The following is a 15,898-nucleotide window of genomic DNA, read 5'->3' on the forward strand; positions in this document are numbered from 1 at the left end:
GGATGCATGTTCAATCCCTGGCCTTGCGCAGTGAGTTAAGGATCCGGTGTTGCCGAGAGCTATGGTGTAGGTCACAGACTCGGCTCCGATCTGTCGTTGTTGTGGCTGTGGCCTAGGCCAGCATCTGCAGCTCCAATTCAAGCCCTAACCCAGGAATTTCCATATGCTATAGGTGCAGCCCTAAAAAGCAAACAAACAAACAAAAAGTAAGAGGGAAAGTTATCAGGAAGGAAAATAATTTTCACATTCTCTGATTTCTAGTTGGGAGAATATTTGAATATCAGCTCTTCTACTCACATGTCTGTTCATTCACATACAGTCCACCCATCCACCCACCCATCCATCCATCCATCCATCCATCCATCCATCCACCCATCTATCCAGGCATCCATCCACTCATTTATGGAGGCCACATAGGAGTACCCAGTGTGGTTCCTTCCTATAAGAACCACACCATGTTGTGGGGAAGAAAGATACAAACAAATCATCATGAAGTGCGAAGTACCGTAAAAGAGGTAAATCTCGTGTTTTGACCCTTCTGAGAATAGAGAGAAAAAAAATACTTGGTTGAAGTTAATCTGAAGATTTGCTTTAAAGTTTCCTGGTGGCCCAGCAGGTTAAGAACCCAGTGTTGTCACTGCTGTGGCTCAGGTCACTGCTGTGGCATGGGTTCAATCCCTGGCCCCAGAACTTTGCATGCTTGGATCAAACAGACCTTAGAAGGAAAATGCTTCTCCACCTTTCATGGTATATCTATGTCTGAATATAGTGTGCATTTTGGACAAGAGTAACTCACGAGAGGCAGAATATGGACCAACACACTCAAATCAGATCACTGACCACAGGTAGGAAAAGAATGATCTGTACTGAGAAAAGGTAAAGCTTCTTCCTGGATTCATCACTGGCCCTAATCCAACAACCAGTATCTTTATAAGAGAAGGGCAATTTAGACACAGACACACTGAGGAAAGACACTCAGAGACTGGAGTGAAGCTGCTTCCAGCCAAGGAACGCCAGCAACCACCTGAAGATAGAGCTTTCCCAGAGGGCACAGCCTTGGCGACACTTGGATCTCAGACTGTTAGCATCCATACATTTCTGTTGCTTAAGCCCCTCCCCTCAAAGTAAGGATGCTTTAAGGCTCAGGTAAGGTCCCACCCCTCACCCCAGCAGCCCTCCAGACCCTCCTGTTAAAACTAATTGCTCCTCTTGGTCTCCTCTGCCGAGGGGCAAGCTCACCCATCACCTTGTCACCCATCACCGAGTCTATCTCACTACATCGAGCTCCAACATCTTTGTTTCTCAACTCTCAGAGTCTGAACATCCAAGTCAAATAAAATCCAGTCCCAAGAAAGGACCCAGAGAATTTGCTCTTCATCCAACATTTGGGAGTCAAGGGGGACTAGGAGCCTATTTTTAAGCCACAAGGGAAGGAGTGAGGGTGTGTATTTCTGTAAGTGTCTCTACAGATATTCTGGGTTGACAAAAGCTGTTGGCATCTCTTTGGCAGATTAACTGGCAACACTTGCCACTTTCTTGGCATCTGGCTCCTATGTCAACTCTTCTGCACACTGTCTGTTTCTTCCCTGGAAATTAGCACTAAAAAAAAAAAAAAAAAAATCAGACCCCAAGCATTTGCATTCTTTCTTCATCAAGTCCCTTACTTCTCACCAAATTACCCTTCCATGGAACAAAGGTTCTGGCTGCTTCCAGTACAACTGAAAAGTGCAGGACTCTGCCGCCCTGGTGAAGGAGCTGCAAGTTGGCCGGGATGGAAGCACTGCCTCACAGATGAGAAACAGTGGAAGGGATTGTAAACAAAGGAGAATGATAAATGGTTATGTTGCGAGTGGGTGGGAGGTGTTTAGCGGGGTGTTCCATGGATTGGTGATGGGCCCAGTTTCTCTGAGCATCTTTATTAATGATGAGGAAAGAGGGGGAGATGCTAGCAGCACATTCATTAAAGCAGGAGGATGCTAAATTGAGAGGTGTTGTAAACAGCACACAGGACAAAGGAAAAGGGCACAACGGGGATGGTGAAGCCATCAGGACAAAGAAGAGGACAGCGACCCCCTGGGTAACAGGGGAACTGGTTCACCTGGAGAGACCACCTGATCCGCAGCGGGGCTCTCACCTAAGTCAACCGTTTAGAAAAAAAGAATCATTTCCCTTAAACGCCGATGTTTCCATAGTTTTTTGAGGAGGAGGGAATCTTGGGCTGGTTTAATCCTGGGAGCTTTCAAGGAGTTAATCTGCTCTCATGAGCCATGAAAAAAATCAAAAGACCGAAATGGAAAAGCCCGAACCACCGCTGGACTTGAGTGAGAACAGGAAGACGAAAGACAGTCCCCACTGCACTATGAATAGTCATGGTCTGACTTCTGAGTGGGAGAATATTTCAACCCTCCTGGGCCTTCTGGTTTCTGGTCTTAGGTCTGCCATTAATTTAGTGTCATTTTTAGAAGATTCTCTTCCTTTTCTGGGCTTGTTTCACTATCTTTTCCAGAAAGAACTCCATGTCACCTTCCTTCTCCCAAGGATGCTTAAAGGAGTGTGGGTACCACTTCCTTAGGTAATACTTAACTTAATGTATCCAGGCACAAAAATCATAAGGAAGCCCTTGAAGGGCCACATGAAGGAGAGAAGTCTGTTTCCAGCCCACAGGAGTAACAGATGGAGAACTATTTACCCTGTTTTCAAAAGTCAAATGGTAAATCTGGAAGGATAAAATCGAGCTCAAGTCTTCAGAACATTAAGCTCCTTGAAGAAAGCTGTTGCATAAATAATATATTATAAGCACTTAAAAATCTTACCTGCTTGCAAAATTTTCTTGAGTCCTTCCCACCCCATCCAACATAGAACAATTATTTCTTACCTCCTTCATTCAGTATTTATTGAACTCCAATTAGGTACAAAACATGAATCTTACCCCCCAAGGAACTCAATGTACTAGGGGTGGCAGGTGAAAAACAGAATGAGTTTAAATATATTTTTCAAAGTATTTTGGGGCTACAGAGGTGCTGATGTCTGCCAGGTCTTTATGGATTTTATAGTTATCTCTTACAAATTAAAATGGGAGGGCGAGGCAGTATGAAGCACAGGGTGATTGTACAAAGGTATAAGGACTTAAATATATCATTAATACAATTTTGAGAACTGGTGAATGGTCTTAGGAGGTTGCAATGCAGGGTGCATGAAGCAAAGTGGCAGAAGATGATAGCAGGAATGAAAATTTCCTGAGCTCCAGCTACTTCCGAGAAAAGAGAGGAAGTACGTTCCTTTTATGGGATTTTCACTGGGTTGGATTGTAAGGTCCTTTGTACTGCACTAAGGAATTTGCTTTCTACAATAGGGAAGCATTAATATTTTTGAAATTAGAGAATAACGGTGCAAACATCTAAAAAAGTGGACCAATCCTGTATGTTTTCTAAAATTCTTTTTTTGTTGTAGCTGTTTGGTTTTTTTTGTTTTTTTTTTTTTAATAGGGCCTCCCCTGCTGCACATGGAGGTTCCCAGACCAGGGGTCAAATTGGAGCTGCAGCTACCAGCTTATGCCACAGCCACAACAATGCCATATCCAAGCTGCATCCTCGATCTACACTGCACCTTGCTCTAATGCCTGATCCTAACCCACTGAGCAAGACCAGGGATCCAACTAGCATCCTCATGGATACCAGTCGGGCTCTCAGCACCCTGAGCCACAATGGGAACTACTCAACAATCCTATTTTTTTTTTGTCTTGTCTTTTTGCCATTTCTTGGGCTGCTCCCGCAGCATGTGGAGGTTCCCAGGCTAGGGGTCTAATCGGAGCTGTAGCCACCGGCCTACGCCAGAGCCACAGCAACGCGGGATCCGAGCCGAGTCTGCAACCTACACCACAGCTCATGGCAACGCCGGATCATTAACCCACTGAGCAAGGGCAGGGATCGAACCCGCAACCTCATGGTTCCTAGTCGGATTCGTTAACCACTGTGCCACGAAGGGAACTCCAACAATCCTATTTTTAAAATGAATTTTTGGACCTCCTGATGTGGCTCAATAGGTTAAGAACCCAACATAGTGTTCCCAGGGATGCAGGTTCAATTCCTGATCTTGCTCTGTAGGTTAAGGGTCCAGTGTGGGTGCAAGCAGACACAGTGCAGGTCCCGCGTTGCTGTGGCTGTGGCGTAGCCCTCAACTGCAGCTCCAGTTCAACCCCTAGCCTGGGAACTTTCATAGGCGTGCAGTGAGGCGGTAAAAAGAAAAAAGAAAGAAAATGAATTTTTGTAAATTATAAACTTCTCTGTTTGTAAAAACAAATGCCTTTGGGGTTTGGCTTAATGGAATGTTCCTCACATCCCAGTAAATGACCACAGTGTCCCAGGAGGAGGACTGCAGGAAGGCACATGAAATAAAATACGGTGACTGCTGTTGATGCCATTTTTTAAGCTTGCCTCGGATCACTTGCTTTGTTACAGTGAGAGACCATGTGACTAAATCCCAGGTAGGGAATCCAGATTCCTGCCTCTGTGGTCTTCCACCGCCCAGCTCCCTGACCTTGAACAGGTGGATATCTTCCACTGCTCTGCCCTCTTCTTCAGCAGAGTCAAGTTTAGGACATAATGATACAATGGTAAAGGACTGGATTTGCAACCTGATCACCGCCAAGCTCTTTGAGGACCGCAACACAGAAAAGACGGCCCCCCGTCGAGGAGGCTGTCGAGGTGAGTCAAAAACGAAATAGGTCAAAGGAAGAGATGACTTTGACGGTGCAGGTCAACCCTGAGATTCTGTGATCCCATGACACGTATCCAAGGCAGAATTGGTATCCGATTTTGTTACCATCAGCTTAGAGTCAAGGTCCAAAGAACAATTCCTGCGTCGCTCTCTCTTTTTTTTAATTATAGTTGATTTACAATGTTGTGCCAATTTCTGCTATACATCAAAGTGACCCAATCAGTCATATATAGATTTTTTTTTCTCATGTTGTCTTCTACCATGTTCTATCCCAAGAGACTGGATAAAGTCCCATGTGTTACATGGCAGGACTTTATTGCTTATCCATTCTAAATGTAATAGTTTGCATCTACTCCCCCCAAACTCCCCATCCATCCCACTCCCTGCCCCTTGGCAACCACAAGTCTGTTCTCCATGCCTGTGCTGCAATGGAAATGAAGACTCCTCTTTTAACATTTCACACCCCCCCAAAAAAAGGCTATGAAAGCAGTGGGGTACACTAACCCAAGCAATGGTTTCTGAGTCCAGATCTGGCTTCTGAGTGAAAAACCCAAACAAAACAAAACTTATCTCTCTGACCATGCCAGCACCTCTGGGGTGCCACCTCGGAGGTGAGAGCACCTTCATGGATACATTGCCCAAGATGCAACCAGGAAGCCCAGGGGGCTGCCACCATCCTGTGGCTGCTAAGACTCAGAGAGAAAATCTGCAGTTGGGACAAAATCCCGTCTCTTCTCTCTTGAGTGTTCAAGACTCTTCTTTCCTTCCATAGTATCTAAAAATATTCCAGATCGCAGATGTTGTCTAGACTTTTTTTTTTTTTTTTTTGGTCTCTTACAGCCCTGGACCTAGCTTGAGCTCACCAGACTGCCTTGGGCAACGTGGCTTTCCATGTCTCACACTATTGACTCCAGATCCCCACAAAATATTACAATCCCAGTTAATGCAAACCTAGTTCCTCGGTAACGTTCAGGATCTCCCTTGGTAATTTGTGTTCAAGATTCCAATTTTTGTGTGACCTGAGACAAATAAAATATGTCAATCATGCCTGTGAGTCCCCCTATTATTCCATCCTTAAGGGTGGGCACCTACGACTTCTGTCTAGAAGCCGTGTGGTTCAGGAGTCATCTCGGATGGACAGGGCTGGGTACGGATGAGGCTGGCTCCCGACAGCACCCTTCGCATGAAGGAAATGACCACGGTCTCTGCCTAAAACCCTCTTCCACGTATGTGGCCTTAGTCACCAGGGAATTCAGCAGGTGGGCAGGTAACTCAAAGAGAGGCACGTCCCCATGAATATCCTTCTGAGAGTGGGCCAGTAGCGTCTTAGGTAGGTGCAAATAATTTTATTTGCAAAATCTAGTCTATCCCTAGAGCTCCATGTGTCCACTTAATTCACTCCAAAGAAATGCTCTTTGCTTCACCAGAAGACCCTGAGATGTTAGTGACCTCATTTGTCCATGGCCCTTCAGATTTTGTCATCCTTGAGAGGAGGGAATCCATTTGGGGAGACTTGCTCATTTTTCTACAAGAATCAGATGACAGCCCCGATGTTTCTAGTGCCAGAAAGAAATTGATTCTGCTGTTCCAATACAGCTTTTCCCAAAAGGCCACTTTTCTAGAAGAGTCAGATCTGAAATAGGGTCATACTTAGCTATTTTTGACTGGCGGCTAGAATGTTTTTGGCCACACCCTCAGAATAAGGAAGTTCCCAGGTCAGAGATTGAATCTGAGCCACAGCTGTACCAATGTCAAATCCTTCCACCGGGCCAGGCATCGAACCTGAGCCTCTGAGGCAACCCAAGCCACTGCAATCAACTTCTTAACTCCCTGGGCTGCAGTGGAAACTCCTAGAATTTTTAATTAAAAAAAGTAAGAATGAAAGGTAAGTTAAAAAGCAAAGAAATTGCAAAGGGACACAAATACCTAGAGACAATGTGTCCAGTGTGGAAATGGAAGAGCCAAAGCTTTGAGATAACCAACTTCTGTATCTTCCCATTCCTTTTGTTCAGAGACCTGTAGGCTTCAGGTAATAGCATGGCCCCATTAATTCTGGAAAAATCTAAATGTCATAGGTCTTTGACTGGATTGTCTTAAACATGGCTAATCCAATTTTACTTCTTAAATGGATAGTTCATTAACAACAGAGATCATAAGGTTCTATAATTTATTCCCTAAGCCAAAAGAAGTTTGAATTTTATTCTAAACTCAAGTATTCAAATGTTAAGACTTGAGATTCAAAATATAAAAATCTAGATTTCCGATGCAACAGTGATTCAATACGACAGAATGACAGAAGTTTGGAAAATAATATTTGTTCTCTCAATATTTTCAATCTGCTTTGGACCAAATCGGTTTCTGGTGCCACAAGCTAGACTTTTTAGCAAATGCAAATTTCCCACTAGCAGGTTTGAGACAAAGGGAGTCATAAGAATTAGCATTAATCACATAGCCTAGAGGGTTTGTTTTTTTTTCTTCAGATCCTAGTGCAAAGCTGCCCAAACAATTAGTTCCCCTGAGATCTGTTTTCAGATGAAAAATGTAAACACTCCTGTCATTTCTGGACCAAAAGCCAAGCTGCCTCTCTGAAGGAAGATGCACGTGTAAGAACTTCATGCCAAGTAGTTCTAAATTGGCCACAAAAACCCCTAGGGGCATGGTGATAGTGCCACAAAGCCTGCAAGTTTCCTTTTAAAAACCGCCTTCCCACCAGCTCCTTTCCAGGCACTTCTTTATCATCCGTGTGACACATTAAGAGGAAGCATTAATGTTACGCAGATGCATTAAGTCACACAAGCGGTTTGGTGCATTTTGCTGGGACCTCAATGCATTATAGCACAGAGGTGTGCAGACAAAGCAAGGAGCAGACTGTGTCGATACCATCCGAACCCGAGCTCTGAACACACATTACCGAGAGCACAATTACCCAGCCTGTGCTATTAGGTCACATTAGCCACCAGCCCCCATCTCCCCCAATTAATAATTGAACTCAATCCATATAGGAGTGCTCAGGCTGGGCTGGAAGATGCCTTCTAGCATGCATTAGAAAGAAGCATCTCCAGGGGCCTCAGAGCACTCTGTCCATTTAACAAGTCAATCTATAAACTACAGTCAACCCTTGATTATTAGAAACTGATGCCCACCCCCACTCCTGAATGTTCCATCTGCTTTGCTCTTCATCTTTCCCCAACCCGGTACCTTCCTTCTAGACACCTACCAGCTTATTACCCCACCCCTTGTCGTGGGTGCTCTGATGCATCGCCCAAGCCCCCTCATGCCTGGAGGACTCGTTCTCCCAGCCACTGGGAGAGCCCTCAGCCCTGAGCCCTCTTTGGAAATTGCCTCCAATGATGAACGACACCTCTCCCAAGGTCTTGTTCCTTCCCAGGGCAGCCACATTGAAAGGAGTTCCCTGGTGGCTCAGCAGGCTGAGGACCTGGCACTGTCACTGCTGTGTCCAGGTCCTTGCTGTGGCTCAGGTTCAGTCCCTGGCTTGGGAACTTCTGCATACCAGAAGTGTGGAACAAAAAAAAAAATTTAACTAAAAAAAAAAGAGGGGGGGAGTTCCCGTGGCACTGTATCCATGAGGGTGTGGGTTCAATCTCTGGCCTCGCTCAGTGGGTTAAGGATCCAGCGTTGCCATGAGCTGTGATGTAGGCCACAGGCACAGCTCGGATCTGGTGTGGCTGTGGCTATGGCTGTGGCGTAGGCCAGCAGCTGCAGCTCCAATTCGACCCCTAGCCTGGGAATTTGCATATGCCACAGGGGCAGCCCTAAAAAGCAAAGAAAAAAAAAAATGGGCCAACAAGAACACCTAAAGGCCTGGCTGCCATGGCCCAACCCAGGACAGCTCTGAAGGACCATCCCAGGGGTGGCTGGGCCTCTGTTCTGACTGCGATGCAGCCCAGTTTCTCCCCATCCATCCCCGCGCTCTCTCCTCCCATCAGAGAGAATAGCAATCCTGCTCCCCAGCCAACCTCCGGCACATCATCTCCATCTCAGAGTTTGTGCCCCAGAGGACTCAACCTGCAACTGAAAAGAAATACCTACACTTCACTTTCCACCTCAAAAGGCTGTCAGAGGCATTAAATAAGTATGTAAAAGTTCCTTATGAAGTACAACGGGTGTGAAAAACACTACCCTTCCCCTCTACGACACCATTAAATGATATGAATTCGTTTGGGTTTTTTTGTATTTTGGGTTTTTTTGCATATCAGGGCCACACTTGTGGCATTTGGAGGTTCCCGGGCTAGGAGTCGAATCAGGGTTGCAGCTGCCAGCCTACACCACAGCCACAGCCATGCCAGACCTGAGCTGCGTCTGCGACCTACACCACAGTTCATGGCAATGCCGGCTCCTTAACCCACTAAGCGAGGCCAGGGATGGAACCCACACCCTCACAGGTACTAGTCGGGTTCTTAACTTGCTGAGCCACAACAGGAAGGCCCTATATGGGTTTTTACATGGAACAAATGAAAGTACAGATTTCAAGTTTATTTTTTTTTATTTATTCACTTTTTGGTCTTTGTGTCTTTTTAGGGCTGCACCCGCAGCATATGGAAGTTCCCAGGTTAGGGATCTAATCAGAGCTGTGGCCACCATCCTACACCAGAGCCACAGCAATGCAGGATCTGAGCTGCATCTGCAACCTACACCACAGCTCACGGCCACACCAGATCCTCAATGCACTGAGCGAGGCCAGGGATCAAACCTGCAACCTCATGGTTCCTAGTCGGATTTGTTTCTGCTGCACCACGACAGGAACTCCGGATTTCAAGTTGAAATAAAGCTATCAGGCCCAAGCTTACTGAGGCTCAAATTGAAAAAATACCACCACTGAGTACCTTTAGTATCTTCTTATAGCCCTTAAATTTTCATCTATTTATGATGAGTCTTCCCAGCTTCCAGTTTTGGGGGGGGAGGGTGGTGGTAGTGGTAAAAACACTTCTTCAAAAAGTGTCAAAAATAATTTGGCACTTTGGGGTCAGCCAAATAGCATCACTGAGAAAATCCTATCACCGGTATTTACAAATCCACACGCAGAGTCTCAGCGTAGTAAAGACAGGATAACATGGGCCCACAAAGCCAGACTCTGCAAGCGCAAGGCCGGGGACGAAAGCTTTCAGCTTAGTGTTCCACTTAGGAATGTCGCTTCCTCAGCAGACCACACAACAGAAAATACAGACTTTTGAATTTAACAAGGGAGCAAGAAATGGCCCAGAGAGGAAGAGACCAGCGTTCAGAGATGACCCCAGCTCTAGCCCTACCAGGGATTCACATGTGTACCACCCACCCCGGGCCACTGTCCTCACTGTGCCTCTGAGCTGTCCCAGGATGGATGGAGCAAAAGCCCAGCCTGGAGAGGATCAGAGCCACCCTTACACCTCTCCCTGGGGTAAGTACCCAGAGCCAAGGAAAATATCCTGGGACTCTCAACTTCTGCTCTTTGTTTTGGGGGTTCTTTTCCCCTTTATTTAAATGGCAGTTTTTTAACTACAAAATGGGAAACTTGACCGTGATCGTTTTATTTCTTTCGCTTAATTAAAAGGGAGTGGTGACAAATGTTTAGATTCAATCGTTAAGTACTACTCATTTGGACTAACACACACCTGCCCTATAGCACAAGCGATAGCTGTAGGTTCATGGGCAGGTAGATGATGAGTAGAGTCAGAGTGTAGAGGTGAGTGGGTGTGTGTGTGTGTGTGTGTGTGTGTACAGGTGTGTGCACACATGTATGCATGAGCTGGGGCTGTGGATAGGCCTTTTTCCTAGTGATAGAGCAGGGCCCCCGAACAAATGATATGTGGGTTTTCAATAGCATAGGTAAGGGGTAAAATATACCTAGCGTATTATTCCCAATTCTGCAGATCTTTCCAACAGGACTTATTTATACATACATATATATATTTTTTTTTTTTCAATGTATTGAAGTTGGAGTTCCCATCGTGGTGTGGCAGAAAGGAATCCGACTAGGAACCATGAGATCATGGGTTCGATCCCTGGCCTTGCTCAGTGGGTTAAGGATCCGGCGTTGCCGTGAGCTGTGGTGTAGGTTGCAGACGAGGCTCACATGTATCCGTACCTTTTCAGATTTGTTTCCCACCTAGGTTATCACAGAACATTGGGTAGAGTTCCCTGTGCTGTAGAGCAGCAGCAGCACTTATTTTTATAGAGTCCTGTTTCTCCATCTTCAAATCGAGTGCCCAGTCCCCGTTCCAACTTTTAATCTTGAGCCTGAGCTGAAAGTACCCACGCGGCACCGAAGTAAAACAACTTTCTTTCTTTTTACTTTTTGGCCACACCTGCAGCTTGTGGAAGTTCCCGGGGCCAGAGACTGAACCCACGCCACAGCAGCAACCCAAGACACTGCAGTGACAAGGCTGGGTCCTTAATCCGCTGAGCCACAGAGGAACTCGGTAAAATAACTTTCAAGACCTTCAAGAAATATTCACGTGTCTACAACCATTAATCCAAAAGACAATATTCCATCACAGCAGGCCCCAGATGGCCTAAGAAAACGAACAGCAATTTTCCAGCAAAATTAACTGCCCACATTTGACCATCGCATGAAAGAGAAATATATGGGGAAGATGTGCTAATCCAGTCTCAAGCAGAACCGATGAAAAAATGTATTTTCTGGAAGTGTCCGGGCTTCAGGTCTTGGAAAGGACCTAATTATCCACGAACTAAGGCTAGGGGACGAATCAGGAGCTATAGCTGCTGGCCTACGCCACAGCCACAGCAACACGGGATCTGAGCCACGTCTTCGACATACATATACCATAGCTCACAGCAACACCGGATCCTTAACCCACTGAATGAGGCCAGGGATCGAACCTGCATCCTTGTGGATCTTAGTCAGGCTCGTTAACTGCTGAGCCAGGAAGGGAACTCCGAGAACCACAGTTTTTGCTGAGAATCTCAACTACTATGTTTTGTTTTGTTTTTTTTTGTCTGAGCCCCAGGCATATGGAAGTTCCCCAGCCAGGGATCGAACCCACACCATAGCAGTAACCAGAGGCACAGCAGTGACAACACCAGATCCTTAATCCGCTGAGCCACCAGGGAACTAACTCTTCAACTACCACGTTCACTGAATTGGGGAATTGAATCCAATATAATGAAGGTTAAACATCAGCCCCGCCAGAGAGGCTGGGAATTTCTGGAACGGGCTGAGAAGTTCAGAATTTCCATTCACAGAGTAATTGTAGAATATTTGTGTAAGGGGGAAATTGCACCTAATGGAAAATCATAAGTATAAAGAAAACACATTTAAATGAAGTGTGGTTACCTCTATTCACTTTACAAGATTTTGTCTTTTAAAAATCATCTGAAATCATTTTCCCTTCAATACATAGTTCAGTGCAGGGTGTAGGTTTGGAATCTGCAGAAATGTTGTACCTGGGTTTTGAACTCTACAGAGTTCTGAAAATGCTCAAGACCCTACCTTAAAGTCATCCAACCAATGCCTCTTCTTGTAGGACCCTGTCTGAAAAATCTATGATAACCAAGAGTCTTCCTTACCGCGCACCAATAAACTCCCTGGATCATTTAGTGCAGAGTCCAGCAACCACTTCCATCACAACCTGGATGACTGTTGAGCTCATTACATTGACCTCTAAGACTATTTACACAGCTTTAGAAAACAAAACAAAACAAGGTAATAGTCTATCGCGTTAACTGACGAGCCATTATTTCGGTCACCATAATAACCTCGGGTAATCAATGAGTGACTGAGACGTTGCTTATTCTACAACAGATGAGCCGAGGTCTCAAATCTCCTCAACACCCGCCCAGTTCCTGATCATCCACCTTAAAACTATAGACTAGAAAGTTATCTTAAGCCACACTTACCACCTTCAGGCAGATAAAACACCAGCATCTTCATTTTACCCATCAAACTCTTCCTGCAAACCCTTGAGAATTGTAATGAAAGTCAAGTGTTTGACTTCTGCATGCTCAACAACCTCCTTTTGCCCATCTGATGGCATCATGGCCTTGAAACACTGCTTTGATGCACCACTTGGAGATTCTTGCAGTGGACAAACGGTTTTCTGCCCACACGCTCATCATTATGTTGTAATCAAATGACACTATTTTGTTTTGTGAGTTACCAGCATTGTGATTAAATGCTGTTTAGAGTACTCATCTTTATCCCTTAAAGAAAGCATTATTTTTTAAATGCCAACAAATGTGATCTTCATCCTCCAGAAACTTAAAAGAAAGCCCTTCCATCTTAATTAGAAATGCCTTTCAGGAGTTCCCGTTGTGGCGCAGTGGTTAACGAATCCGATTAGGAACCATGAGGTTGCGGGTTCGGTCCCTGCCCTTGCTCAGTGGGTTAACGATCCGGCGTTGCCGTGAGCTGTGGTGTAGGTTGCAGACGCAGCTCGGATCCCGCGTTGCTGTGGCTCTGGTGTAGGCTGGTGGCTACAGCTCCGATTCAACCCCTAGCCTGGGAACCTCCATATGCCACGGGAGCGGCCCAAGAAATAGCAACAACAACAACAACAACAAAAAAGAGACAAATAAATAAATAAATAATAAAAATAAATAAATAAAAAAAAATAAAAAAAGAAATGCCTTTCAACAATAAGCCGATCACCCGTTACCCTTCAAAAGCTGAGCTGGGTCTCTCCTAGGACTGACATGCCTAAAACATTCTCTAAGATAAAAAATATTTTGCCTATTAATGAAGAGGAGACATTTGGTGGGGTGGACCTGAGTCCTAGAGATATTGTCTTGGAAATTCACTTAAAATTACCCTCTTTCTGAAACAGTGAAATGATGATATTGTACAGAATGCAAAAAAAAAAAAAAATCACTGTTGAGATAATTACAGTATCTTGGATTCCCAAACATCCTTAACTCAAAAGTTGAGGAGTGAGCATTTTTAATAGAAGTTGGGTTTGGCTCTGCGCTCCAAACTTAAATTATCCTGAGCTTAAGCACCTACTCACTCATCATCCTCTGATTTCAGCTCTGAAACAAATACACTTCAACTGGCATTAACTTCTCCAGAAACTTTCCTAAAATGCATGTAACACTCAGCACTTCAAACAATGGGAAGAACACGCTGTTATAGCAAATGAGCAAACATGAACATGCCACGTCAAACCTATTTTTAAAAAGCCAGAAGTGGTTACAGAACTCAATCTAGCCCCTGAATGCTCATCTCTAGAAAAATGTTCCGTGAACCAAAGATTCTCACGGATACTCAACTCCTTAATTACAATGAAATTCCTTAAAAGAACCAGATTAAAATGTTAACTGCTACTGAAATCAGAGCTCCTTTATGCAATCAGTTTGATGAACGAAGGGCTGGACCACAGTAGAGATACTTTAACTTGTAACTCTTCAGAGGCATCTTTGTAGTAGGTACTAGTCCAGAAAAGGCTGTATTGATTCATATATGCTCATGAGGGTTATTTTATTTCCAGCAAGGGAAGTTAAAAATAGGTTTTATATTTATATAACGTCTCTCAGACAAGCATATGAGAAAACTTTGCAAACAACATCTTGCTTTATTTCTCGATATTCACAGGTGGAAAGAAAAAAGTCAGATGGCACGATATTTTGCACAAGGGGGAAATGAGACAAAGAGGAGAGAGGTAAATGATTAAAGATGCCTTCTGGTCTCTCAACTTATTGCACGGCAGTTTACTCTTGATATTTGGAGTCTGAAGAGGTAAAATAATATGAAGTCATAGGCAAGGGAGAAACAAAACTAGAGAAAGGGGCTCAGGAACACATGAGGCTGCTGCCTACCTGGTGTTATGTGCGGGATGTACTGAAGGTTCCTACTGAATCATCTCTGATCCAGGCCTTCAAATTCCATCATCACATGTTAATTTATGAATCGAGCATCCGATCTCCCTAGAGTCTTCCTTTCAAGTACATTGCTTCCCTCTGCTCGTCCTCTAATCATTATAATTAATACCACATCTATTAATTTCTCACATTTATAGAACACATTCAAATTTACCAAACATGTGAATCCATAGTATGTCATCTAACCCACACAACCCTATGTGGTATTATATTTCCTTTTTTTTCCATTTTTAATTGAAATATAGTTGATTTACAATATCATGTTAGTTTCAGGTACACAGCACAGTAATTCAGATATATATGTATATACATACATATACATGCTTCAGATTCTCTTCCTTTAGAGATTATTATGAAATATTATTATATTTACATTTCATTTAATTTTTTAAATTTTTAAAGATTTTATGCCTCACCTGCGGCACATGAAATTTCCTGGGCCAGGACTCAAATCTGAACCTCTGCAGCAACCCGAGCCACTGCAATCTGATCCTTAACCCACGGTACCACAGCGGGAACTCTTGTATGTCCATTTTAGATAAGAGCATTTTAAAAACTCAAAGAGCCTGTGGCCCTATGCATAGTTCACTGGTATTTCCTTACCATGTGACCTTCCACATTCTAGGTTTTCCCCAGCTAATAACCATTCAGAGTCCCTCCCACTTGCCAGACAATGGCCGTGGGATCACCAATAAACCTAGGCCAGCTCCCTCCACCCAGCCACCACTGGGCAGATCCCTTCCCTGTAAAGCACACCGCACAGTAGGAGCCCTACCCAATTCACCAAGGGGACCAAAGCAATGTGATTAACGTGGAAAGGATTGCTAGTAGCTGCTCACTGAGAACGGGAGTGTCAGGCTGCCTCTGACCTGATGGACACCAAGGGCGGCTGAATTCTGGAGGGCTCAGAATAGGGGAGCTGCTATTAAGGGGGCAAAGGAGGGTGGAACGAGAAGAACAGGCCTCCTGCCAGACACACTGAGATGGAAGGCCCTCGCTGGGTAAATGATCTCTGGATGCCAAACAGCCTGAGGGCAGGGGGCTCCACAATGTAACAGCACAAAGCCTAAGTTAAGGGCAGGACAGAACAAAAACACCATTGCATAAAAAGATAATTCCGAGATGACCTAAAGGTTCTGCCAGGGTTCAGGAAACTGTCATATTTAATGGGTTTAGAATCCAAACCTATTATCATGCCAGGAAACAACAGGGGACACATACATTAAAATCCCTGTAGTTCATCAATTCAAAGATTCCTTTCCTTTTCCAAATTGATTGAAACCTAGTTGATTTATATTAGTTTCCAGCGTACAACATAGTGATGAGATATTGATTCCTTTTTTTTGTTTTG

Source organism: Phacochoerus africanus, chromosome 7 (assembly GCF_016906955.1).
Source record: "Phacochoerus africanus isolate WHEZ1 chromosome 7, ROS_Pafr_v1, whole genome shotgun sequence".
In the NCBI taxonomy this organism is placed as follows: domain Eukaryota; kingdom Metazoa; phylum Chordata; class Mammalia; order Artiodactyla; family Suidae; genus Phacochoerus; species Phacochoerus africanus.